Consider the following 25,753-nt stretch of genomic DNA (forward strand, 5'->3'; position numbering starts at 1 on the left):
GCCCAAATACTTCGACGTTGGGGCAAACCAGAGATAGATCTCATGGCGTCTCGACAGAACGCCAAGCTTCCGCGCTACGGGTCCAGATCCAGGGATCCGGGAGCGGTCCTAATAGATGCCTTGACAGCACCATGGACCTTCAGGATGGCTTATGTGTTTCCACCTTTCCCGATGCTTCCTCGATTGATTGCCAGAATCAAACAGGAGAAAGCATCAGTGATTCTAATAGCGCCTGCATGGCCACGCAGGACTTGGTATACAGATCTGGTGGACATGTCATTCTGTCCACCTTGGTCGTTACCTCTGAAACAGGACCTTCTGATTCAGGGTCCTTTCAAACATCAAAATCTAACTTCTCTGAAGCTGACTGCTTGGAAATTGAACGCTTGATCTTATCAAAGCGTGGTTTTTCTGAGTCAGTTATTGATACCTTAATACAGGCTAGGAAGCCTGTTACCAGAAAGATTTACCATAAAATATGGCGTAAATACCTATATTGGTGCGAATCCAAAGGTTACTCTTGGAGTAAGGTTAGGATTCCTAGGATATTGTCTTTTCTACAAGAAGGTTTAGAAAAGGGGTTATCCGCTAGTTCCTTAAAGGGACAGATCTCAGCTCTGTCCATTCTGTTACACAAGCGTCTGTCAGAAGTTCCAGACGTTCAGGCTTTTTGTCAGGCTTTGGCCAGGATTAAACCTGTGTTTAAAGCTGTGGCTCCACCATGGAGTTTAAACCTTGTTCTTAACGTTTTACAGGGTGTTCCGTTTGAACCCCTTCATTCCATTGTTATAAAGTTGTTATCTTGGAAAGTTCTATTTTTAATGGCTATTTCCTCGGCTCGAAGAGTCTCTGAGTTATCAGCCTTACATTGTGATTCTCCTTATTTGATTTTTCACTCGGATAAGGTAGTTCTGCGTACTAAACCTGGGTTCTTACCTAAGGTAGTCACTAACAGGAATATCAATCAGGAGATTGTTGTTCCATCCTTGTGCCCAAATCCTTCTTCGAGGAAGGAACGTCTTTTGCACAATCTGGATGTAGTTCGTGCCCTTAAATTTTATTTACAGGCAACTAAAGATTTTCGACAAACGTCTTCCCTGTTTGTCGTTTACTCTGGTCAGAGGAGAGGTCAAAAAGCTTCTGCTACCTCTCTCTCTTTTTGGCTTCGTAGCATAATTCGTTTAGCTTATGAGACTGCTGGACAGCAGCCTCCTGAAAGAATTACAGCTCATTCCACTAGAGCTGTGGCTTCCACTTGGGCCTTTAAGAATGAGGCCTCTGTTGAACAGATTTGCAAGGCTGCAACTTGGTCTTCGCTTCATACTTTTTCCAAATTTTACAAATTTGACACTTTTGCTTCCTCGGAGGCTATTTTTGGGAGAAAGGTTCTTCAGGCAGTGGTTCCTTCTGTATAAAGAGCCTGCCTATCCCTCCCGTCATCCGTGTACTTTTGCTTTGGTATTGGTATCCCACAAGTAATGATGACCCGTGGACTGATCACACTTAACAGAAGAAAACATAATTTATGCTTACCTGATAAATTCCTTTCTTCTGTAGTGTGATCAGTCCACGGCCCGCCCTGTTTTTTAAGGCAGGTAAATATTTTTTAAATTATACTCCAGTCACCACTACACCCTTGGCTTCTCCTTTCTCGTTGGTCCTTGGTCGAATGACTGGAGGTGACGTAGAGGGGAGGAGCTATATAGCAACTCTGCTGGGTGAATCCTCTTGCACTTCCTGTAGGGGAGCAGATAATATCCCACAAGTAATGATGACCCGTGGACTGATCACACTACAGAAGAAAGGAATTTATCAGGTAAGCATAAATTATGTTTTCTTTCACCTCAGCAAAAAAAAATAACAGGCTTCCGCTTTTTGAATTTTATGCTGGTAGACACTGTTAGGGGCCAAATCGATTGGTTTTTATTGCAATATCATGGCATATGAAATGTTTTATGAGCTCATATACACTTGGGGAAGTTTTTTATTGATCTGGCTTGTTTTAGACACCTAAATCTAGTCAGGAAGGCCCCTTCACTCTAGTGTACTGAGGGAGGAGGCCTCATTTTGGCGCTTCAGCTGCGCAGTTGATTTTCAAGGCAGTGCATGCAGTCTCATGTGAGAGGGTCCTGTAGCTCAGAAAGTGACTCCAGAAGGCTTATTTCTGTGGATGGTTGACCCCTAAGGAAGGTAAAAGCTACAGCAATGCTGTAGCAGGGATTGTGGTGTATAAAAACGGTTAAATCCAACAATTAGCTCCGGTTTGCTTGTTTTAAGAGCTAGAGTCTCCATATTTGCTGTGCAATACTTTATAAGCATTAAGACACTGGGGTCCAAATTTCATAAAAATCGGATATTGCCTTCATAGTTTTTTGAACATTCAGAAATAAAGTGTGTCATTTTATTATTTAAAGAGACAGTAACGTTTTTGTTTAAAATCGTTTTTATTGCATTGTTTGCCTGCCTAAATCTGTTTAACATGTCTGGGCCATCAGATAACCTATGTTCTGTGTGTGTAGAGACAAATGTGGTTCCCCCTTCGAGTGTTTGTGATGATTGTGCCATAGCGTCCAAACAAAAATAAGGACAGCTCTGTTACATTTCATAATGTTGCCCAAGATGATTTATCTAATGAAGGTAGTGGGGATAGTTCTGCATCCTCTCCTTCTGTGTCTACACCAGCTTTGCCCGCGCAGGCGACACCTAGCGCGCCAGTGCTTATTTCTATGCAACAATTAACAGCAGTAGTGGATAATTCTATAGCAAATCTTTTATCCAAACTGCCAACATTTCAGAGAAAGCGTGATTGTTCAGTTTTAAATACAGATAAAAAGGATGAACAATCAGACGCTGACGATGCCTTATCTATTTTACCCTCACATCAATCAGAATTGGCTGTGAGGGAAGGGCTGTCTGAGGGTGAAATTTCAGACTCGGGAAAAATTTCTCAACAGGCAGAACCTGATATAGTAGCATTTAAGTTTAAGCTAGAACATCTCCGCGCTTTGCTTAAGGAGGTATTAGCTACTCTGGATGACTGTGATTCTATGGTAGTACCAGAGAAGTTGTGCAAATTGGACAAATTTTTAGAGGTCCCAGTGCACAACGATACTTTTCCAATACCCAAGAGGGTAGCGAGCATAGTGGATAAGGAGTGGGAGAAGCCAGGTGTACCCTTTGCCCCACCTCCTATATTTAAGAAAATGTTTCCCATAATAGACCCTAGAAGGGACGCATGGCAGACGGTCCCGAAGGTTGAGGGAGCTGTTTCAACACTAGCGAAGCGCACAACTATTCCTATAGAGGACAGCTGCGCTTTCAAAGATCCTATGGATAAAAAATTGGAAGGATTGCTTAAAAAGATTTTTGTTCAGCAAGGGTTCATCCTTCAACCAGCTACGTGTGTTATTACTGTCACTTCAGCGGCGTCCTTTTGGTTCGAGGAACTAGAAAGGTCGCTCCAGAAAGAGACTTCCTATGAAGAAGTCATGGACAGAATTCACGCATTAAAGTTAGCTAATTCATTTATATTGGATGCCGCTTTTCAAATAACGAAATTGGCGGCGAAAAACTCAGGTTTTGCTATAGTAGCGCGGAGGGCGCTTTGGCTAAAATCCTAGTCGGCAGATGTGTCGTCCAAGACTAAGTTACTTAATATTCCTTTCAAGGGTAAGACCCTTTTTGGGCCGGAATTGAAGGAAATTATTTCAGACATCACTGGGGGTAAGGGCCATGCCCTCCCACAGGATAGGCCTTTTAAGGCTAAGAACAAGTCTAATTTTCGTTCCTTTCGCAATTTCAGGAACGGACCGGCTAATAACTCCACTGCCGCTAGACAAGAAGGTAACGCGGCTCAGCCCAAACCCGCTTGGAAGCCCATGCAAGGCTGGAATAAGGGTAAACAGACCAAGAAACCTGCTGCTGCTACCAAGACAGCATGAAGGGGTAGCCCCCGATCCGGGACCGGATCTGGTAGGGGGCAGACTATCTCTCTTCGCTCAGGCTTGGGCAAGAGATGTTCCGGATCCCTGGGCACTAGAGATAGTCTCCAAGGGATACCTACTAGACTTCAAGGGACTTCCTCCAAAGGGAAGATTCCACCTGTCTCGCTTATCTTCAGACCAGATAAAGAAACAGGCATTCTTACATTGTGTAAGAGACCTATCAAAGATGGGAGTGATAAACCCAGTCCCCTCCGGGGAACAAGGTCTAGGTTTTTACTCAAACCTGTTTGTGGTTCCCAAAAAAAGAGGGAACTTTCAGGCCAATTCTGGATTTAAAGATATTAAACAAGTTCCTCAGAGTTCCATCCTTCAAAATGGAAACCATTCGGACAATCTTGTCGACAATCCAGCAGGGTCAATATTTGACTACCGTGGATCTAAAGGATGCATATCTGCATATCCCAATTCACAAAACTCATCATCAGTTCCTGAGGTTCGCTTTTCTGGACAAACATTAACAGTTCGTGGCTCTTCCATTCGGTTTAGCCACCGCTCCCAGAATTTTCACAAAGGTGCTAGGGTCCCTTCTAGCGGTCATAAGGCCGAGGGGCATCGCTGTAGCACCTTATCTAGACGACATCCTAATCCAAGCGTCGTCTCTTTCCAAAGCAAGGGCCCACACGGACATTGTGTTGGCTTTTCTCAGATCTCACGGGTGGAAGGTGAACATAGAAAAGAGTTCACTGTCACCGTCCACAAGGGTTCCTTTTCTGTGAACAATAATGGATTCTGTGGAAATGAAGATCTTCCTGACAGAAGTCAGAAAGTTAAAGCTTCTAAACGCTTGTCGAGTTCTTCATTCTATTCCTCAACCCTCCATAGCTCAGTGCATGGAAGTAATAGGACTAATGGTCGCAGCAATGGACGTGGTTCCTTTTGCTCGAATTCATCTAAGACCATTACAGCTGTGCATGCTCAATCAGTGGAATGGGGACTATACCGACTTGTCTCCCCAAATTCAAGTAGACCAGGTAACCAGGGACTCACTTCTCTGGTGGTTGACCCAGGATCACCTGTCTCAGGGAATGAGTTTCCGCAGACCAGAGTGGGTCATTGTCACAACCGACGCCAGTCTCTTAGGCTGGGGCGCGGTCTGGGACTCCCTCAAAGCTCAGGGTCTATGGTCTCGGGAAGAGTCGCTTCTCCCGATAAACATTTTGGAACTAAGAGCAATATTCAATGCGCTCCTGGCTTGGCCTCAGCTAGCGGAAGCCAGGTTCATAAGATTTCAGTCGGACAACATAACGACTGTTGCGTACATCAATCATCAGGGGGGAACAAAGAGTTCCCTAGCGATGAAGGAAGTAACCAAGATCATCCAATGGGCAGAGAATCACTCCTGCCATCTATCTGCTATTCACATCCCAGGAGTAGACAACTGGGAGGCGGACTATTTGAGTCATCAGACTTTCCATCCGGGGGAGTGGGAACTCCACCCGGAGGTCTTTGCTCAGTTAACCCAATTATGGGGCATTCCAGACATGGATCTAATGGCGTCCCGTCAGAACTTCAAGATTCCTCGTTACGGGTCCAGATCCAGGGATCCCAAGGCGATTCTAGTGGATGCATTAGTGGCGCCTTGGTCGTTCTACCTAGCGTATGTGTTTCCACCGTTTCCTCTCCTTCCCAGGCTCATAGCCAGGATCAATCAGGAGAAGGCCTCGGTGATTCTGATAGCTCCTGCGTGGCCACGCAGGACTTGGTATGCAGACCTGGTGAATATGTCATCGGCTCCACCATGGAAGCTACCTTTGAGACAGGATCTTCTAGTACAAGGTCCATTCGAACATCCAAATCTAGTTTCTCTGCAGCTGACTGCTTGGAAATTGAACGCTTGATTTTATCCAAGCGTGGGTTTTCAAATTCTGTGATAGATACTCTGGTCCAAGCCAGAAAACCTGTGACTAGAAGGATTTACCATAAAATATGGAAAAAATATATCTGTTGGTGTGAATCCAAGGGATTCTCCTGGAGTAAGATTAAAATTCCAAAGATTCTCTCCTTTCTCCAAGAAGGTTTGGATAAAGGGTTGTCAGCTAGTTCTTTAAAGGGACAGATATCTGCTCTGTCTGTTTTGTTACACAAACGTCTGGCAGCCGTGCCAGATGTACAGGCGTTTGTACAGGCGTTAGTTAGAATCAAGCCTGTCTACAGACCCATGACTCCTCCTTGGAGTCTAAATTTAGTTCTTTCAGTTCTTCAGGGGGTTCCGTTTGAACCCATGCATTCCATAGATATTAAGTTACTATCTTGGAAAGTTCTGTTTTTGGTTGCTATTTCTTCTACTAGATGAGTTTCTGAATTATCTGCTTTGCAGTGTGATCCACCCTATCTGGTTTTCCATTCAGATAAGGTTGTTTTGCGTACTAAGCCTGGTTTTCTTGCAAAAGTTGTTTCCAACAAGAATATTAACCAGGAAATAGTTGTTCCTTCTCTGTGTCCGAATCCAGTTTCAAAGAAGGAACGTTTGTTACACAATTTAGATGTAGTTTGTGCTTTAAAGTTCTATTTAGAAGCAACAAAAGATTTTAGACAAACCTCATCTTTGTTTGTCGTTTACTCTGGTAAGAGGAGAGGTCACAAAGCTACTGCTACCTCTCTCTCTTTCTGGCTGAAAAGCATTATCCGATTGGCTTATGAGACTGCTGGACGGCAGCCTCCTGACCGAATCACAGCTCACTCTACCAGGGCTGTGGCTTCCACATGGGCCTACAAGAACGAGGCTTGTTGATCAGATATGTAAGGCAGTGACTTGGTCTTCTCTGCACACTTTTGCCAAATTCTACAAATTTGATACTTATGCTTCTTCGGAGGCTATTTTTGGGAGAAAGGTTTTGCAAGCCGTGGTGCCTTCCATTTAGGTAACCTGATTTGCTCCCTCCCTTCATCCGTGTCCTAAAGCTTTGGTATTGGTTCCCACAAGTAATGGATGACGCCGTGGACCGGACACACCAATGTTGGAGAAAACAGAATTTATGCTTACCTGATAAATTACTTTCTCCAACGGTGTGTCCGGTCCACGGCCCGCCCTGGTTTTCCTAATCAGGTTGAAAATTTTTTTCTTTATACACTACAGTCACCACGGCACCCTATAGTTTCTCCTTTTTCTCCTAACCGTCGGTCGAATGACTGGGGGGCTGAGCCGGAGGGGGAGCTATGTGGACAGCTCTTGCTGTGTGCTCTCCTTGCCTTTCCCTGTAGGGGAGAATATTTCCCACAAGTAATGGATGACGCCGTGGACCGGACACACCGTTGGAGAAAGTAATTTATCAGGTAAGCATAAATTCTGTTTTTTTTTAAAGCTGCTTGCACATTATTTATGTTTTGGATACATCATTTAATTATCAGTGTCACGACCAACATTGCATTTGCTTATTTGTTGTCATGGAAGACCTTCAATGCAGTACATGTTCTATGTGTTTGAATGCTAATGTGGAACCCCCTGTTATTTTTTGTCCTTCATGTACAGAGAGGGCATTACAATTTAGAGAGCAGATTTTCTTTAATAAAAGTTTATCTAAGGCGGATGTTTCTCAGGCTGATGAGACTCAGAGTATGCCGCAGCTTTCTCCCCAAGCGTCACATCCCTTAACGCCCGCTCAAGCGGCACCAAGTTCCTCTACAGCTTCTGCTGCAATCACTCTGCAGGACATTGCTGCGGTCATGTCATCTACCCTTTCTGAGGCGTTATCTTCCTTTCCGGTACTCCACGGCAAACGCAGTTGGAAGGATAACCTTGTGGTCAATACAGCTTCTGATGCTTTGATGGCGATCTCAGATGTACCCTCCCAGGGCTCTGAATTGGAGGGTATGGAGGTTCTATCCGAGGGGGAACTTTCTGACTCAGGAAGTGGCTTACCTCTGATGGATCCAGATACGGTTTCCTTCAGGTTTAAGCTTGAACACCTCTGCCTGTTATCGAGGGAGGTTTTGGTGACTCTGGACGACTGTGATTCAATTGTGGTTCCTCCAGAGAAATTGAGTAAGTTGGATAGATACTTAGAGGTCCCTTCTTATTCGGATGTATTTCCTGTTCCTAAGAGAACTTCAGAAATTATTGCTAAGGAGTGGGAGAGACCGGGTATTCCTTTTTCCCCTTCTCCAGTCTTCAAGAAGATGTACCCTATAGCTGACGCCATAAGGGACTCTTGGCAGATGGTCCCTAGGTTGGAGGGAGCTATTTCAACCTTAGCTAAACAAACTACTATTCCTATCAAGGATAGTTGTGCTTTTAAGGACCCTATGGATACACATAATATATGTTCATCAGGGGTTGCTATTGCAACCGGTGGCCTGCATTGTTACAGTTACGACTGCGGCTGCTTATTGGTTTGATGCTTTAGAAGAGTCTCTTAAAACCGAGACTTCTTTAGAAGAAATACAAGATAGAATTAAAGCTCTTAAGCTAGCTAATTCTTTTATTACAGATGCTTCCTTTCAGATTACCAAATTGGCGGCTAAGAGTTCAGGATTTTCCATCTTAGCACGCAGGGCTTTATGGTTAAAATCTTGGTCTGCAGATGTATCATCTAAGTCTAAGCTTTTGGCTATGCCGTACAAGGGGAAGACCCTGTTCGGACCTGACTTGAAAGAAATTATTTCTGACATTACGGGAGGTAAGGGTCATCTCCTCCCTCAAGATAAGAAATCCAGAGAGGTCGTCAAAGTAATTTTCGTTCCTTTCGAAACTTCAAGGGAATTCCCCCTTCCTCTTCCTCTAAGCAGGAAGGTAACTATTCGCAAACCAAGTCCACCTGGAAACCGACTCAGTCTTGGAATATGGGTAAACAATCCAAGAAGCCTTCTGCTGCTCCCAAATCAGCATGAAGGGTTGGCCCCCGATCCGGGACCGGATCTAGTAGGGGGCAGACTGTCTGTCTTTCTTCATCCAAGCTTGGATGAGAGATGTTCAGGATCCCTGGGCATTAGAGAGAGTGTCTCAGGGATACCAACTGGAATTCAGAAATTCTCCCCCCAGAGGAAGGTTTCTTCTTTCTCGATTGTCTGTAGACCAGATAAAGAGAGGCTTTCTTGCACTGTGTAAGAGACCTCTCCTCTATGGGAGTCATTTGTCCCTATCCTGTTCAGGAACAGGGACAGGGGTTTTATTAAAACCTGTTTATAGTTCCCAAAAAGGAGGGAACCTTCAGACCTATCATAGATCTCAAGAGTCTAAACAAGTTTTTCAGAGTTCCATCGTTCAAGATGGAAACTATCCGTACCATTCTTCCATTGATTCAAGAGGGTCAATTTATGTCAACGGTGGATTTAAAGGATGCATACCTTCATGTTCCTATCCACAGAGATCATCACACGTTCCTAAGGTTTGCCTTTCTAGACAAACATTATCAGTTCGTGGCTCTTCCTTTCGGTCTGGCTACGGCGCCCAGAATTTTCACAAAGGTTCTGGGTTCTTTATTGGCAGTTCTACGACATTGAGGCATCGCAGTGGCGCCTTATCTGGACGACATTCTGATCCAGGCGTCATCATTTCAACTAGCAAAGTCCCATACAGACATCGTACTTTCCTTCCTACGGACCCACGGTGGAAAGTAAACTTGGAAAAGAGTTCGTTAGTTCCTCAGACAAGCGTACCCTTTCTGGGAACTCTAATCGATTCTGTTTCAATGAAGATTTTTCTGATGGAGGTCAGAAAGTTAAAAATCCTCACTTCTTGTCGGTCAATTCACTCCAATCCTCGTCCGTCGGTGGCTCAGTGCATGGAGGTCATCCCATTGATGGTGGCGGCAATGGACATCATTCCATTTGCTCGTTTTCATCTCAGGCCTCTGCAGCTAAGCATGCTCAGGCAATGGAATGGAGATTATACAGATTTGTCTCCTCAAATAGATCTAGACCAGGAGACGAGGAACTCTCTTCTATGGTGGTGGTCGCTGGATCATCTATCCCAGGGGACCTGCTTTCGCAGACCTTCATGGGTGATAGTGACAACGGATGCCAGTCTGGCAGGATGGGGAGCAGTCTGGAACTCTCTAAGAGCTCAGGGTGTGTGGACTCAGTCTCTTCTTCCCATCAATATCCTAGAGTTGAGAGCAATATTCAATGCGCTTCAGGCTTGGCCTCAGCTGGCTTCAGCCCAATTTATCAGGTTTCAGTCAGACAACATAACGACCATGGCTTACATCAATCATCAGGGAATTAGGTAAGCAAGTGGGGGCCTTTAAGGAGACATTTCTCTTGTTAAGTGTATCCAGTCCACGGATCATCCATTACTTGTGGGATATTCTCCTTCCCAACAGGAAGTTGCAAGAGGATCATCCACAGCAGAGCTGCTATATAGCTCCTCCCCTCACTGCCATATCCAGTCATTCTCTTGCAACGCTCAACAAAGATGGACGTAGTAAGAGGAGAGTGGTGTATTATAGTTAGTTTCTTAACTTCAATCAAAAGTTTGTTATTTTAAATGGTACCGGAGTGTACTGTTTTATCAAAGGCAGCATTAGAAGAAGAATCTGCCTATGATTTCTATGATCTTAGCAGAAGTAACTAAGATCCATTGCCGTTCTCACATATTCTGAGGAGTGAGGTAACTTCAGAGGGGGAATGGCGTGCAGGTTTTCCTGCAATAAGGTATGTGCAGTTAACATATTTCTAGGGATGAAATTTGCTAGAAAGATGCTGCTGATACCGGATTAATGTAAGTTGAGCCTAAATGCAGTGATTTAATAGCGACTGGTATCAGGCTTATTAACAGAGATACATACTCTTATAAAAGTGTAATATAAAACGTTTGCTGGCATGTTAATCGTTTTTATATATGTTTGGTGACAAAACTTATTGGGGCCTAGTTTTTTCTCCATATGGCTGGCTTGATTTTTGCCTAGAAACAGTTTCCTGAGGCTTTCCACTGTTGTAATATGAGTGGGAGGGGCCTATTTTAGCACTTTTCTGCGCAGCTAAAATTACAGACAGAGACACTCAGCTTCCTTCTGCATGATACAGGACATCTCTGAAGGGCTCAAAAGGCTTCAAAAGTCGTGTTTGAGGAGGCTAACAACCACAGTAGACCTATGGCAGTTGTGACTGTTTAAAAACGTTTTTGTCATTTATAATTCCGTTTTTGGTATTAAGGGGTTAATCATCCATTTGCAAGTGGGTGCAATGCTCTGCTAACTTACACTGTAAAAATTTCGTTAGTGTAACTGCCTTTTTTCACTGTTATTTCAAATTTTGCCAAAATTTGTTTCTCTTAAAGGCACAGTAACGTTTTTTATATTGCTTGTTAACTTGGTTTAAAGTGTTTTCCAAGCTTGCTAGTCTCATTGCTAGTCTGTATAAACATGTCTGACACAGAGGAAACTACTTGTTCATTATGTTTAAAAGCCATGGTGGAGCCCCATAGGAGAATGTGTACTAAATGTATTGATTTCACCTTAAACAGTAAAAATCAGTCTTTATCTATAAAAGAATTGTCACCAGAGGGGTCTGTCGAGGGGGAAGTTATGCCGACTAACTCTCCCCACGTGTCGGACCCTTCGCCTCCCGCTCGAGGGACGCACGCTAATATGGCACCAAGTACATCAGGGATGCCCATAGCGATTACTTTGCAGGACATGGCTGCAATCATGAATAATACCCTGTCACAGGTATTAGCCAGATTGCCTGAATTGAGAGGCAAGCGCGATAGCTCTGGGGTTAGACGAGATACAGAGCGCGTAGATGCTGTAAGAGCCATGTCTGATACTGCGTCACAATATGCAGAACCTGAGGACGGAGAGCTTCAGTCTGTGGGTGACGTCTCTGAATCGGGGAAACCTGATTCAGAGATTTCTAATTTTAAATTTAAGCTTGAGAACCTCTGTGTATTGCTTGGGGAGGTATTAGCTGCTCTGAATGACTGTGACACAATTGCAGTGCCAGAGAAATTGTGTAGGCTGGATAAATACTATGCAGTGCCGGTGAGTACTGATGTTTTTCCAATACCTAAAAGGCTTACAGAACTTATTAGTAAGGAGTGGGATAGACCCGGTGTGCCCTTTTCCCCACCTCCTATATTTAGAAAAATGTTTCCAATAGATGCCACTACACGGGACTTATGGCAGACAGTCCCTAAGGTGGAGGGAGCAGTTTCTACTTTAGCAAAGCGTACCACTATCCCGGTTGAGGACAGTTGTGCTTTTTCAGATCCAATGGATAAAAAATTAGAGGGTTACCTTAAGAAAATGTTTATTCAACAAGGTTTCATTTTACAGCCCCTTGCATGCATTGCGCCTGTCACTGCTGCGGCGGCGTTCTGGTTTGAGGCCCTGGAAGAGGCCATCCATACAGCTCCATTGACTGAAATTATTGACAAGCTTAGAACACTTAAGCTAGCTAACTCATTTGTTTCTGACGCCATTGTTCATTTGACTAAACTAACGGCTAAGAATTCCGGATTCGCCATCCAGGTGCGCAGGGCGCTATGGCTTAAATCCTGGTCAGCTGATGTGATTTCAAAGTCTAAATTACTCAACATTCCTTTCAAGGGGCAGACCTTATTCGGGCCTGGTTTGAAAGAAATTATTGCTGACATTACTGGAGGTAAGGGTCATACCCTTCCTCAAGACAGGGCCAAATCAAGGGCCAAACAGTCTAATTTTCGTGCCTTTCGAAATTTCAAGGCAGGTGCAGGATCGGCTCCCTCTACTTCAAAACAAGAGGGAACTTTTGCTCAATCTAAGCAGGCCTGGAAACCTACCCAGTCCTGGAACAAGGGCAAGCAGGCCAGAAAGCCTGCTGCTGCCTCCAAGACAGCATGAAGGAGCGGCCCCCTATCCGACAACGGATCTAGTAGGGGCAGACTCTCTCTCTTCGCCCAGGCGTGGGCAAGAGATGTTCAGGATCCCTGGGCGTTGGAGATCATATCTCAGGGATATCTTCTGGATTTCAAAGCTTCTCCCCCACAAGGGAGATTTCACCTTTCAAGATTATCTGCAAACCAGATAAAGAAAGAGGCATTCCTAAGCTGCGTGCAAGACCTCTTTGTAATGGGAGTGATCCATCCAGTTCCGCGGACGGAACAAGGACAGGGGTTTTATTCAAATCTGTTTGTGGTTCCCAAAAAAGAGGGAACCTTCAGACCAATTTTGGATTTAAAGATCCTAAACAAATTCCTCAGAGTTCCATCATTCAAGATGGAAACTATTCGAACCATTTTACCCATGATCCAAGAGGGTCAGTACATGACCACAGTGGGCTTAAAGGATGCCTACCTTCACATTCCGATTCACAAGAATCATCATCGGTTCCTGAGGTTTGCCTTTCTAGACAGGCATTACCAGTTTGTAGCTCTTCCATTCGGGTTGGCTACAGCCCCAAGAATTTTTACAAAGGTTCTGGGCTCACTTCTGGCGGTTCTAAGACCGCGAGGCATAGCGGTGGCTCCTTACCTAGACGACATCCTGATACAGGCGTCAAGCTTTCAAATTGCCAAGTCTCATACAGAGATAGTTCTGGCATTTCTGAGGTCGCATGGGTGGAAAGTGAATGAAGAAAAGAGTTCTCTATCTCCTCTCACAAGGGTTTCCTTCCTAGGGACTCTGATAGATTCTATAGAAATTAAAATTTACCTGACGGAGTCCAGGTTATCAAAACTTCTAAATGCTTGCCGTATTCTTCACTCCATTCCGCGCCCCACGGTGGCTCAGTGCATGGAAGTAATCGGCTTAATGGTAGCAGTGATGGACATAGTGCGATTTGCGCGCCTGCATCTCAGACCGCTGCAATTATGCATGCTCAGTCAGGGGAATGGGGATTACACAGATTTGTCCCCTCTACTAAATCTGGATCAGGAAACCAGAGATTCTCTTCTCTGGTGGTTATCTCGGGTCCATCTGTCCAAAGGTATGACTTTTCGCAGGCCAGATTGGACCATTGTAACAACAGACGCCAGCCTTCTAGGTTGGGGTGCAGTTTGGAACTCCCTGAAGGCTCAGGGTTCATGGACTCAGGAGGAGAAACTCCTCCCAATAAATATTCTGGAGTTAAAAGCAATATTCAATGCTCTTCTAGCTTGGCCTCAGCAAAACTGAGGTTCATCAGATTTCAGTCGGACAACATCACGACTGTGGCTTACATCAACCATCAAGGGGGGACCAGGAGTTCCCTAGCGATGTCGGAAGTCTCCAAGATAATTCGCTGGGCAGAGACTCACTCTTGCCACCTGTCAGCGATCCATATCCCAGGGGTAGAGAACTGGGAGGCGGATTTTCTAAGTCCTCAGACTTTTCATCCGGGGGAGTGGGAACTCCATCCCGAGGTGTTTGCTCAATTGGTTCTCCATTGGGGCAAACCAGAACTGGATCTCATGGCGTCTCGCCAGAACGCCAAGCTTTCTTGTTACGGATCTAGGTCCAGGGACCCAGAAGCAGCACTGATAGATGCTCTAGCAGCGCCTTGGTTCTTCAACCTGTCTTATGTGTTTCCACCGTTTCCTCTGCTCCCTCGTCTGATTGCCAAAATCAAACAGGAGAGAGCATCGGTGATATTGATAGCGCCTGCGTGGCCACGCAGGACCTGGTATGCAGACCTAGTGGACATGTCATCCTTTCCACCATGTACTCTGCCTCTGAGACAAGACCTTCTAATACAAGGTCCTTTCAATCATCCGAATCTACTTTCTCTGAGACTGACTGCATGGAGATTGAACGCTTGATTCTATCAAAGCGTGGCTTCTCCGAGTCAGTAATTGATACCATAATACAGGCACGAAAACCTGTCACCAGGAAAATTTACCACAAGATATGGCGTAAATATCTTCATTGGTGTGAATCCAAGAATTACTCATGGAGTAGGGTTAAGATTCCTTGAATATTGTCCTTCCTCCAAGAGGGTTTGGACAAAGGATTATTAGCTAGTTCTTTAAAGGGACAGATTTCTGCTCTGTCTATTCTTTTACACAAGCGTCTGGCAGAAGTTCCAGACGTTCAGGCATTTTGTCAGGCTTTAGTTAGAATTAAGCCTGTGTTTAAACCTGTTGCTCCCCCATGGAGCTTAAACTTGGTTCTTAAAGTTCTTCAAGGGGTTCCGTTTGAACCCCTTCATTCTATTGATATCAAACTTCTATCATGGAAAGTTCTTTTTCTGATGGCTATTTCCTCGGCTCGAAGAGTCTTGGAGTTATCTGCCTTACATTGTGATTCTCCTTATCTGATCTTTCATTCAGATGAAGTAGTTCTGCGTACAAAACCTGGGTTTTTACCTAAGGTGGTTTCTAACAAGAATATCAATCAAGAGATTGTTGTTCCATCATTTTGCCCTAATCCTTCTTCAAAGAAGGAACGTCTTTTGCATAATTTAGACGTAGTCCGTGCATTGAAGTTTTACTTGCAGGCTACTAAAGATTTTCGTCAAACATCTACCCTGTTTGTTGTTTACTCTGGACAGAGGAGAGGTCAAAAGGCCTCAGCAACCTCTCTTTCCTTTTGGCTTCGGAGTATAATCCGTTTAGCATATGAGACTGCTGGACAGCAGCCCCCTGAGAGAATTACAGCTCATTCTACTAGAGCTGTGGCTTCCACCTGGGCCTTTAAAAATGAGGCCTCTGTTGAACAGATTTGCAAGGCTGCGACTTGGTCTTCGCTTCATACCTTTTCAAAATTTTACAAATTTGATAATTTTGCTTCTTCGGAGGCTGTTTTTGGGAGAAAGGTTCAACAGGCAGTGGTTCCTTCCGTTTAAGTTCCTGCCTTGTCCCTCCCATCATCCGTGTACTTTAGCTTTGGTATTGGTATCCCACAAGTAATGGATGATCCGTGGACTGGATACACTTAACAAGAGAAAACATAATTTATGCTTACCTGATAAATTTATTTATCTTGCAGTGTATCCAGTCCACGGCCCGCCCTGTCCTTTTAAGGCAGGTCTAAATTTTAATTAAACTTCAGTCACCACTGCACCCTATGGTTTCTCCTTTCTCGGCTTGTTTCGGTCGAATGACTGGATATGGCAGTGAGGGGAGGAGCTATATAGCAGCTCTGCTGTGGGTGATCCTCTTGCAACTTCCTGTTGGGAAGGAGAATATCCCACAAGTAATGGATGATCCATGGACTGGATACACTACAAGAGAAATAAATTTATCAGGTAAGCATAAATTATGTTTTTTTTTTAAACTCTCCTTCCCTCTAAACCTTATACCCCTATCTTCTATTTCTTACCCAAACTGCACAAAGACAGTACCCACCCTCCGTGTAGGCCCATCATATCTGGGATGGGGTCCCTTTTAGAGCCAATTTCAGAACTGGTGGATTCCTACTTGCAACCCCTGGTAACAGAGCTTATGAGTTATATCAGAGACTCTACTCAGGTCCTAAATGTGGTCAAAAATCTGACATGGCAAACGGGATATAGATTCATGACAATTGACGTGGTGTCTTTGTATACTTCCATCCCGCACCATCAGGGGGTAACTGCAATTTCTTATTTTTTGGATAATCATTCAAATTATGGAACTGATTTGAAACATTTTTTTACTAACAGCTATAGAATTTTTGTTGACACATAATTTTTTTCTTTTTGAAGGTTGTTGCTACCACCAGAGACATGGGACGGCCATGGGGGCAAAATTTGCCCCCTCCTACGCCAACCTTTTTATGGGTTGGTGGGACGCCGCCCACGTCTATGGAGATAGCAACCCCTCTAAGTCCAATATAGTTTATTATGGCCGGTATATTGACGACCTCCTGGTGGTGTGGGATGGAAGTGCTGAGTCTGCACAGAGATTTGTAGATAACCTTAATACCAACACGGTAGGGTTAAAATTTACTGTTGAGCAACATGAAACTGCAATCAAGTTCCTTGACGTGGAACTAGAAGTTGACCCTTGTACTGGGCATATTAGCTCCAGTGTATTTAGGAAACCGTCAAAAGGGAATACCATCCTCAACTATAAATCATGCCATCTAGGGCACGTTAAAAAGGCAATCCCGAAGGGACAGTACATTCGTACTAAACGGATTTGCTCAGATGACAGGATGTATAAAGAACAATGCAAAATACTTGAAAACAGGCTAAAAGTAGAGGTTACCCTGATAAATTGTTAAGCAATGTTAAAAAAGAGATAGATCAGCTACACAGAGAGGAGCTATTACAATACAAAAACACCAAAAAGGGAAAACAGTGAAAGTGTGGGGAATAAATTTATTTTCAGTACCCCGTATAGCCTGGAATTTAAGAAGGTTTGCAACATTCTAAAACAGAATCTTCCTATCTTGGCTGGTGACCCGAGTCTAGAAGGATTAGCTACTGGAGGATGTAAATGTGTAGCCAAAAAAGGAAAAACCCTGGGTAATTTGCTAGCCCCTTCTGATTTACAGAGTAAAAGTATCAGAACATGGCTTCCTAATACATTGGGCTTTTATAAATGTAAGGCCACACTCTGCAAGGCATGTACGTATGTGAATGAGGGGGCACATTTTGTCTCTACTATAACAAATAGATCTTATGAAATTAGGTTCAAACTCAACTGTAAATCTACACATGTAGTTTATTTGTTGACCTGTAGGGGGTGCCAGATTCAGTATGTTGGCAAAACTAAACGTTTTCTGAAAGACAGGGCACTTGAACATGTTAGGGACATAGAGGATCCAGAGATATTTACCCCTGTGGCAAGACACTTTAAGAATAAACACGCAGGAGATGCCTCATTACTTTCCGTACAAGCCATAGACCATGTCCCAGCACACAAGAGAGGAGGGGACAGGGAGTATTGTTTGAATTATACTGAAGCCAAATGGATTTTTTATCTAAATACTAGACTTCCACAGGGGATAAATATGGAAAGTGATGTCAATTTGACAGAATTTGTCCTCTGTATATGTCTGGGATTTCTTCTGATAAATATGTAATATTAAATTAATTCCGATATGTAAAGAAAAATCAGGGACTTCTTAGAAGTTTTCTTTCAAACAAATTCAATAAGAATACCTTTGTAGGTTTAGGATATTTCTCAAATGTATATAGATGAAATTTTGTATAGTTAAGGTGTATATAAATGAATTTTCTGGCATACATATTTATTAGGTTAATGAAGTTAAATTGATATAGCAATGTATTTATTCACACTGGATATGATAGAGTTAACATAGGCCTGACACTAGTGTCCACATTAAATTTAGAGTACATAAGATTCAGGTTAGACAAGGGTTAATCTTTTGAGCAATTGTTTTTAACAATTATGTGCAATTAATTAATGTAATTAAATGTTGTCTGTTTCTTTAAATAGAGACCTCAGTGGTGATTTCAGTGAGCAAGTGTGGTAGCCCCACACAAAACATGTCTTCTCGTTTGTGTCTCCACTGAAAACCCTGTCCTAACATTATGGGCTGCGAGCCCTGTTTTGTTTTTAGTCTGTCTCACTAAATAAAGGTAATATATTTTTTTACGGAACCCCCTGTATCCACTTTTTTTCATTCTACCTCCTTGTGATGCCCGGCTTGTCTGAAATTCTACTTGCCATTGTGACGTTGTGACGTTGACGTCTGAATGCCTGAGGCACCTAGGAAGTGAGGAGGAGCTTGAAGGGAGGACTGACTGGTGTTCCGCTGAAGATACGCTCCCCTGAATACAGGTCTCCTGGAGGCTGGTAAGTGCCACGGTATTTGTGATTTTGTTGCTAGCTTATGTATTCCCTCCGTTTGCTCTTCTCCCCCGGGTGATTGCTCGAGTCAAACAGGAGAGGGCATAGGTGATCCTCATCGCCCCTGCGTATCATCGCAGAATTTGGTATGCCGATCTGGTGGACATGTCGTCACAGCCACCGTTGAAGCTCCCATTGAGAAAAGACCTTCTCATTCAGGGTCCCTTCCATCATCCAAATCTAGTTTCTCTGCAGCTGACTGCTTGGAGATTGAACGCTTAATTTTGTCTAAGCGTGGGTTTTCTGATTCGGTTATAGATACCTTGATTCATGCATGTAAGTCTGTTACTAGAAAAATTTACCATAAGATATGGCGTAAATATCTTTTTCTCCAACATAGGTGTGTCCGGTCCACGGCGTCATCCTTACTTGTGGGATATTCTCTTCCCCAACAGGAAATGGCAAAGAGCCCAGCAAAGCTGGTCACATGATCCCTCCTAGGCTCCGCCTACCCCAGTCATTCTCTTTGCCGTTGTACAGGCAACATCTCCACGGAGATGGCTTAGAGTTTTTTAGTGTTTAACTGTAGTTTTTATTATTCAATCAAGAGTTTGTTATTTTAAAATAGTGCTGGTATGTACTATTTACTCAGAAACAGAAAAGAGATGAAGATTTCTGTTTGTATGAGGAAAATGATTTTAGCACCGTAACTAAAATCCATGGCTGTTCCACACAGGACTGTTGAGAGCAATTAACTTCAGTTGGGGGAACAGTGTGCAGTCTCTTGCTGCTTGAGGTATGACACATTCTAACAAGACGATGTAATGCTGGAAGCTGTCATTTTTCCCTATGGGATCCGGTAAGCCATGTTTATTACGATGGTAAATAAGGGCTTCACAAGGGCTTATTAAGATTGTAGACTTTTCTGGGCTAAATCGATTCAGTTTTAAAACATATTTAGCTTTGAGGAATCATTTTATCTGGGTTTTATTGATATTATAATATCGGCAGGCACTGTATTAGACACCTTATTTCTCTGGGGCTTTCCCAAAGCATAAGCAGAGCCTCATTTTCGCGCCGGTGTGGCGCACTTGTTTTTGAGAGGCATGGCATGCAGTCGCATGTGAGAGGAGCTCTGATACTTAGAAAAGACTTTCTGAAGGCGTCATTTGGTATCGTATTCCCCTTTGGGCTTGGTTGGGTCTCAGCAAAGCAGATACCAGGGACTGTAAAGGGGTTAAAGTGTTAAAACGGCTCCGGTTCCGTTATTTTAAGGGTTAAAGCTTCCAAATTTGGGGTGCAATACTTTTAAGGCTTTAAGACACTGTGGTGAAAATTTGGTGAATTTTGTACAATTCCTTCATGTTTTTTCGCAATTGCAGTAATAAAGTGTGTTCAGTTTAAAATTTAAAGTGACAGTAACGGTTTTATTTTAAAACGTTTTTTGTACTTTATTATCAAGTTTATGCCTGTTTAACATGTCTGAACTACCAGATAGACTGTGTTCTGAATGTGGGGAAGCCAGAATTCCTGTTCATTTAAATAAATGTGATTTATGTGATAATGACAATGATGCCCAAGATGATTCCTCAAGTGAGGGGAGTAAGCATGGTACTGCATCATTCCCTCCTTCGTCTACACGAGTCTTGCCCACTCAGGAGGCCCCTAGTACATCTAGCGCGCCAATACTGCTTACTATGCAACAATTAACGGCTGTAATGGATAATTCTGTCAAAAACATTTTAGCCAAAATGAACCCTTGTCAGCGTAAGCGTGGCTGCTCTGTTTTAGTTACTGAAGAGCATGACGACGCTGATATTAATATCTCTGAAGGGCCCCTAACCCAATCTGAGGGGGCCAGGGAGGTTTTGTCTGAGGGAGAAATTACTGATTCAGGGAACATTTCTCAACAGGCTGAACCTGATGTAATTGCATTTAAATTTAAGTTGGAACATCTCCGCATTCTGCTTAAGGAGGTATTATCCACTCTGGATGATTGTGAAAAGTTGGTCATCCCAGAGAAACTATGTAAAATGGACAAGTTCCTAGAGGTGCCGGAGCTCCCAGAAGCTTTTCCTATACCCAAGCGGGTGGCGGACATTGTTAATAAAGAATGGGAAAGGCCCGGTATTCCTTTCGTCCCTCCCCCCATATTTAAAAAATTGTTTCCTATGGTCGACCCCAGAAAGGACTTATGGCAGACAGTCCCCAAGGTCGAGGGAGCGGTTTCTACTTTAAACAAACGCACCACTATACCCATAGAGGATAGTTGCGCTTTCAAAGATCCTATGGATAAAAAATTAGAAGGTTTGCTTAAAAAGATGTTTGTTCAGCAGGGTTACCTTCTACAACCAATTTCATGCATTGTCCCTGTCACTACAGCCGCATGTTTCTGGTTTGATGAACTGATAAAGGCGCTCGATAGTGATTCTCCTCCTTATGAGGAGATTATGGACAGAATCAATGCTCTCAAATTGGCTAATTCTTTCACCCTAGACGCCACTTTGCAATTGGCTAGGTTAGCGGCTAAGAATTCTGGGTTTGCTATTGTGGCGCGCAGAGCGCTTTGGTTGAAATCTTGGTCGGCTGACGCGTCTTCCAAGAACAAGCTACTAAACATTCCTTTCAAGGGGAAAACGCTGTTTGGCCCTGACTTGAAAGAGATTATCTCGGATATCACTGGGGGTAAGGGCCACGCCCTTCCTCAGGATCGGCCTTTCAAGGCGAAAAATAGACCTAATTTTCGTCCCTTTCGTAAAAACGGACCAGCCCAAAGTGCTACGTCCTCTAAGCAAGAGGGTAATACTTCTCAAGCCAAGCCAGCTTGGAGACCAATGCAAGGCTGGAACAAGGGAAAGCAGGCCAAGAAGCCTGCCACTGCTACCAAGACAGCATGAAATATTGGCCCCCGATCCGGGACCGGATCTGGTGGGGGGCAGACTCTCTCTCTTCGCTCAGGCTTGGGCAAGAGATGTTCTGGATCCTTGGGCGCTAGAAATAGTCTCCCAGGGTTATCTTCTGGAATTCAAGGGACTTCCCCCAAGGGGGAGGTTCCACAGGTCTCAGTTGTCTTCAGACCACATAAAAAGACAGGCGTTCTTACATTGTGTAGAAGACCTGTTAAAAATGGGAGTGATTCATCCTGTTCCACTAAGAGAACAAGGGATGGGGTTCTACTCCAATCTGTTCATAGTTCCCAAAAAAGAGGGAACGTTCAGACCAATCTTAGATCTCAAGATCTTAAACAAGTTTCTCAAGGTTCCATCTTTCAAGATGGAAACCATTCGAACTATTCTTCCTTCCATCCAGGAGGGTCAATTCATGACCACGGTGGATTTAAAGGATGCGTATCTACATATTCCTATCCACAAGGAACATCATCGGTTCCTAAGGTTTGCATTCCTGGACAAACATTACCAGTTCGTGGCGCTTCCTTTCGGATTAGCCACTGCTCCAAGGATTTTCACAAAGGTACTAGGCTCCCTTCTAGCGGTGCTAAGACCAAGGGGCATTGCAGTAGTACCTTACCTGGACGACATTCTGATTCAAGCGTCGTCCCTTCCTCAAGCAAAGGCTCACACGGACATTGTCCTGGCCTTTCTCAGATCTCACGGCTGGAAAGTGAACGTGGAAAAGAGTTCTCTATCCCCGTCAACAAGGGTTCCCTTCTTGGGAACAATTATAGACTCTTTAGAAATGAGGATCTTTCTAACAGAGGCCAGAAAAACAAAACTTCTAGACTCTTGTCGGATACTTCATTCCGTTCCTCTTCCTTCCATAGCTCAGTGCATGGAAGTGATCGGGTTGATGGTAGCGGCGATGGACATAGTTCCTTTTGCGCGCATTCATCTAAGACCATTACAACTGTGCATGCTCAGTCAGTGGAATGGGGACTATACAGACTTGTCTCCGAAGATACAAGTAAATCAGAGGACCAGAGACTCACTCCGTTGGTGGCTGTCCCTGGACAATCTGTCTCAAGGGATCACGTTCCGCAGACCAGAGTGGGTCATTGTCACGACCGACGCCAGTCTGATGGGCTGGGGCGCGGTCTGGGGATCCCTGAAAGCTCAGGGTCTTTGGTCTCGGGAAGAATCTCTTCTACCGATAAATATTCTGGAACTGAGAGCGATATTCAATGCTCTCAAGGCCTGGCCTCGGCTAGCGAGGACCAAGTTCATACGGTTTCAATCAGACAACATGACAACTGTTGCGTACATCAACCATCAGGGGGGAACAAGGAGTTCCCTAGCGATGGAAGAAGTGACCTAAATCATTCTATGGGCGGAGTCTCACTCCTGCCACCTGTCTGCTATCCACATCCCAGGAGTGGAAAATTGGGAAGCGGATTTTCTGAGTCGTCAGACATTGCATCCGGGGGAGTGGGAACTCCATCCGGAAATCTTTGCCCAAGTCACACACCTGTGGGGCATTCCAGACATGGATCTGATGGCCTCTCGTCAGAACTTCAAAGTTCCTTGCTACGGGGCCAGATCCAGGGATCCCAAGGCGGCTCTAGTGGATGCACTAGTAGCACCTTGGACCTTCAAACTAGCTTATGTGTTCCCGCCATTTCCTCTCATCCCCAGGCTGGTAGCCAGGATCAATCAGGAGAGGGCGTCGGTGATCTTGATAGCTCCTGCGTGGCCACGCAGGACTTGGTATGCAGATCTGGTGAATATGTCATCGGCTCCACCTTGGAAGCTACCTTTGAGACGAGACCTTCTTGTTCAGGGTCCGTTCGAACATCCGAATCTGGTTTCACTCCAGCTGACTGCTTGGAGATTGAACGCTTGATTTTATCGAAGCGAGGATTCTCAGATTCTGTTATCGATACTCTTGTTCAGGCCAGAAAGCCTGTAACTAGAAAGATTTACCACAAAATTTGGAAAAAATATATCTGTTGGTGTGAATCTAAAGGATTCCCTTGGGACAAGGTTAAGATTCCTAGGATTCTATCCTTCCTTCAAGAAGGATTGGAAAAAGGATTATCTGCTAGTTCCCTGAAGGGACTGATTTCTGCCTTGTCGGTATTACTTCACAAAAAGCTGGCAGCTGTGCCAGATGTTCAAGCCTTTGTTCAGGCTCTGGTTAGAATCAAGCCTGTTTACAAACCTTTGACTCCTCCTTGGAGTCTCAATTTAGTTCTTTCAGTTCTTCAGGGGGTTCCGTTTGAACCCTTACATTCCGTTGATATTAAGTTATTATCTTGGAAAGTTTTGTTTTTAGTTGCGATTTCTTCTGCTAGAAGAGTCTCAGAATTATCTGCTCTGCAGTGTTCTCCTCCTTATCTGGTGTTCCATGCAGATAAGGTGGTTTTACGTACTAAACCTGGTTTTCTTCCAAAAGTTGTTTCTAACAAAAACATTAACCAGGAGATTATCGTACCTTCTCTGTGTCCAAAACCAGTTTCAAAGAAGGAACGTTTGTTGCACAATTTGGATGTTGTTCGCGCTCTAAAATTCTATTTAGATGCTACAAAGGATTTTAGACAAACATCTTCCTTGTTTGTTGTTTATTCAGGTAAAAGGAGAGGTCAAAAAGCAACTTCTACCTCTCTCTCTTTTTGGATTAAAAGCATCATCAGATTGGCTTACGAGACTGCCGGACGGCAGCCTCCCGAAAGAATCACAGCTCATTCCACTAGGGCTGTGGCTTCCACATGGGCCTTCAAGAACGAGGCTTCTGTTGATCAGATATGTAGGGCAGCGACTTGGTCTTCACTGCACACTTTTACCAAATTTTACAAGTTTGATACTTTTGCTTCTTCTGAGGCTATTTTTGGGAGAAAGGTTTTGCAAGCCGTGGTGCCTTCCATTTAGGTGACCTGATTTGCTCCCTCCCTTCATCCGTGTCCTAAAGCTTTGGTATTGGTTCCCACAAGTAAGGATGACGCCGTGGACCGGACACACCTATGTTGGAGAAAACAGAATTTATGTTTACCTGATAAATTACTTTCTCCAACGGTGTGTCCGGTCCACGGCCCGCCCTGGTTTTTTAATCAGGTCTGATAATTTATTTTCTTTAACTACAGTCACCACGGTACCATATGGTTTCTCCTATGCAAATATTCCTCCTTAACGTCGGTCGAATGACTGGGGTAGGCGGAGCCTAGGAGGGATCATGTGACCAGCTTTGCTGGGCTCTTTGCCATTTCCTGTTGGGGAAGAGAATATCCCACAAGTAAGGATGACGCCGTGGACCGGACACACCGTTGGAGAAAGAAATTTATCAGGTAAACATAAATTCTGTTTTTTTGGTGTGAATCCAAGGGCTACTCATGGAGTAGGGTCAGGATTCCCAATATTTTGTCTTTTCTCCAAGAAGGATTGGAGAAAGGGTTGTCAGCAAGTTCCTTGAAGGGACAGATTTCTGGAAAGTTTTGTTTTTGGTTGCTATTTCTTCGGCTCGCAGAGTATCTGAGCTTTCTGCATTGCAATGTGATTCTCCTTATCTTGTTTTTCATTCGGATAAGGTGGTGTTACGTACCAAACCTGGTTTTCTTCCTAAGGTTGTTTCAAATAAGAATATTAATCAGGAATTTGTTGTTCCTTCCTTGTGTCCTAATCCTTCTTCTGCGAAGGAGCGTCTGTTACATAATTTGGACGTGGTCCGTGCTTTGAAGTTCTACTTACAGGCGACTAAGGATTTTCGTCAATCGTCTTCCCTTTTTGTCGTTTTTTTCTGCGAAACGTAGGGGTCAGAAGGCTACGGCTACCTCTTTATTTTCGGCTGAAGAGTATCATCCGTTTTGCATATGAGACTGCTGGTCAGCAGCCTCCTGAACGAATTACTGCTCATTCCACTAGGGCTGTGGCTTCCTCATGGGCATTCAAAAATGATGCTTCTGTTGAACAGATTTGCAAAGCTGCAACTTGGTCGTCTCTTCACACTTTTTCCAAATTCTATAAATTTGATACTTTTGCCTCGGATGAGGCTGTTTTTGGGAGGAAAGTTCTTCAAGCAGTGGTGCCTTCCGTTTAGGTTCCCTGTCTTGTCCCTCCCTTTCATCAGTGTACTATAGCTTTGGTATTGTATCCCACAAGTAAGGATGAAATCCGTGGACTCATCGTATCTTGAAAAAGAAAAGGAAATTTATGCTTACCTGATAAATGTATTTCTTTTTCGATACGATGAGTCCACGGCCCGCCCTGTTCTATCGAGACAGGTTATT

General features: G+C 44.0%; 1 protein-coding gene across 5 annotated transcripts in view; it reads left to right on the forward strand.

Annotated features, from left to right (window-relative positions):
* Positions 1–25,753, forward strand: part of CREB1 (cAMP responsive element binding protein 1) — a 448,507-nt gene that overhangs the window by 233,320 nt on the left and 189,434 nt on the right. Inside the window, exon 1 of one of the 5 annotated variants that reach the window (XM_053698639.1) lies at positions 18,468–18,585. The exons of the other annotated variants lie outside the window; for them this stretch is intronic. The gene's annotated coding sequence lies outside the window, so the exon portion shown is untranslated. Of the gene's footprint in view, positions 1–18,467; positions 18,586–25,753 lie in introns of those variants that run through there. 5 annotated transcript variants of the gene reach the window in all.

The sequence above is a fragment of the Bombina bombina genome, chromosome 1 (assembly GCF_027579735.1).
Source record: "Bombina bombina isolate aBomBom1 chromosome 1, aBomBom1.pri, whole genome shotgun sequence".
NCBI classification, from domain to species: Eukaryota; Metazoa; Chordata; class Amphibia; order Anura; family Bombinatoridae; genus Bombina; species Bombina bombina.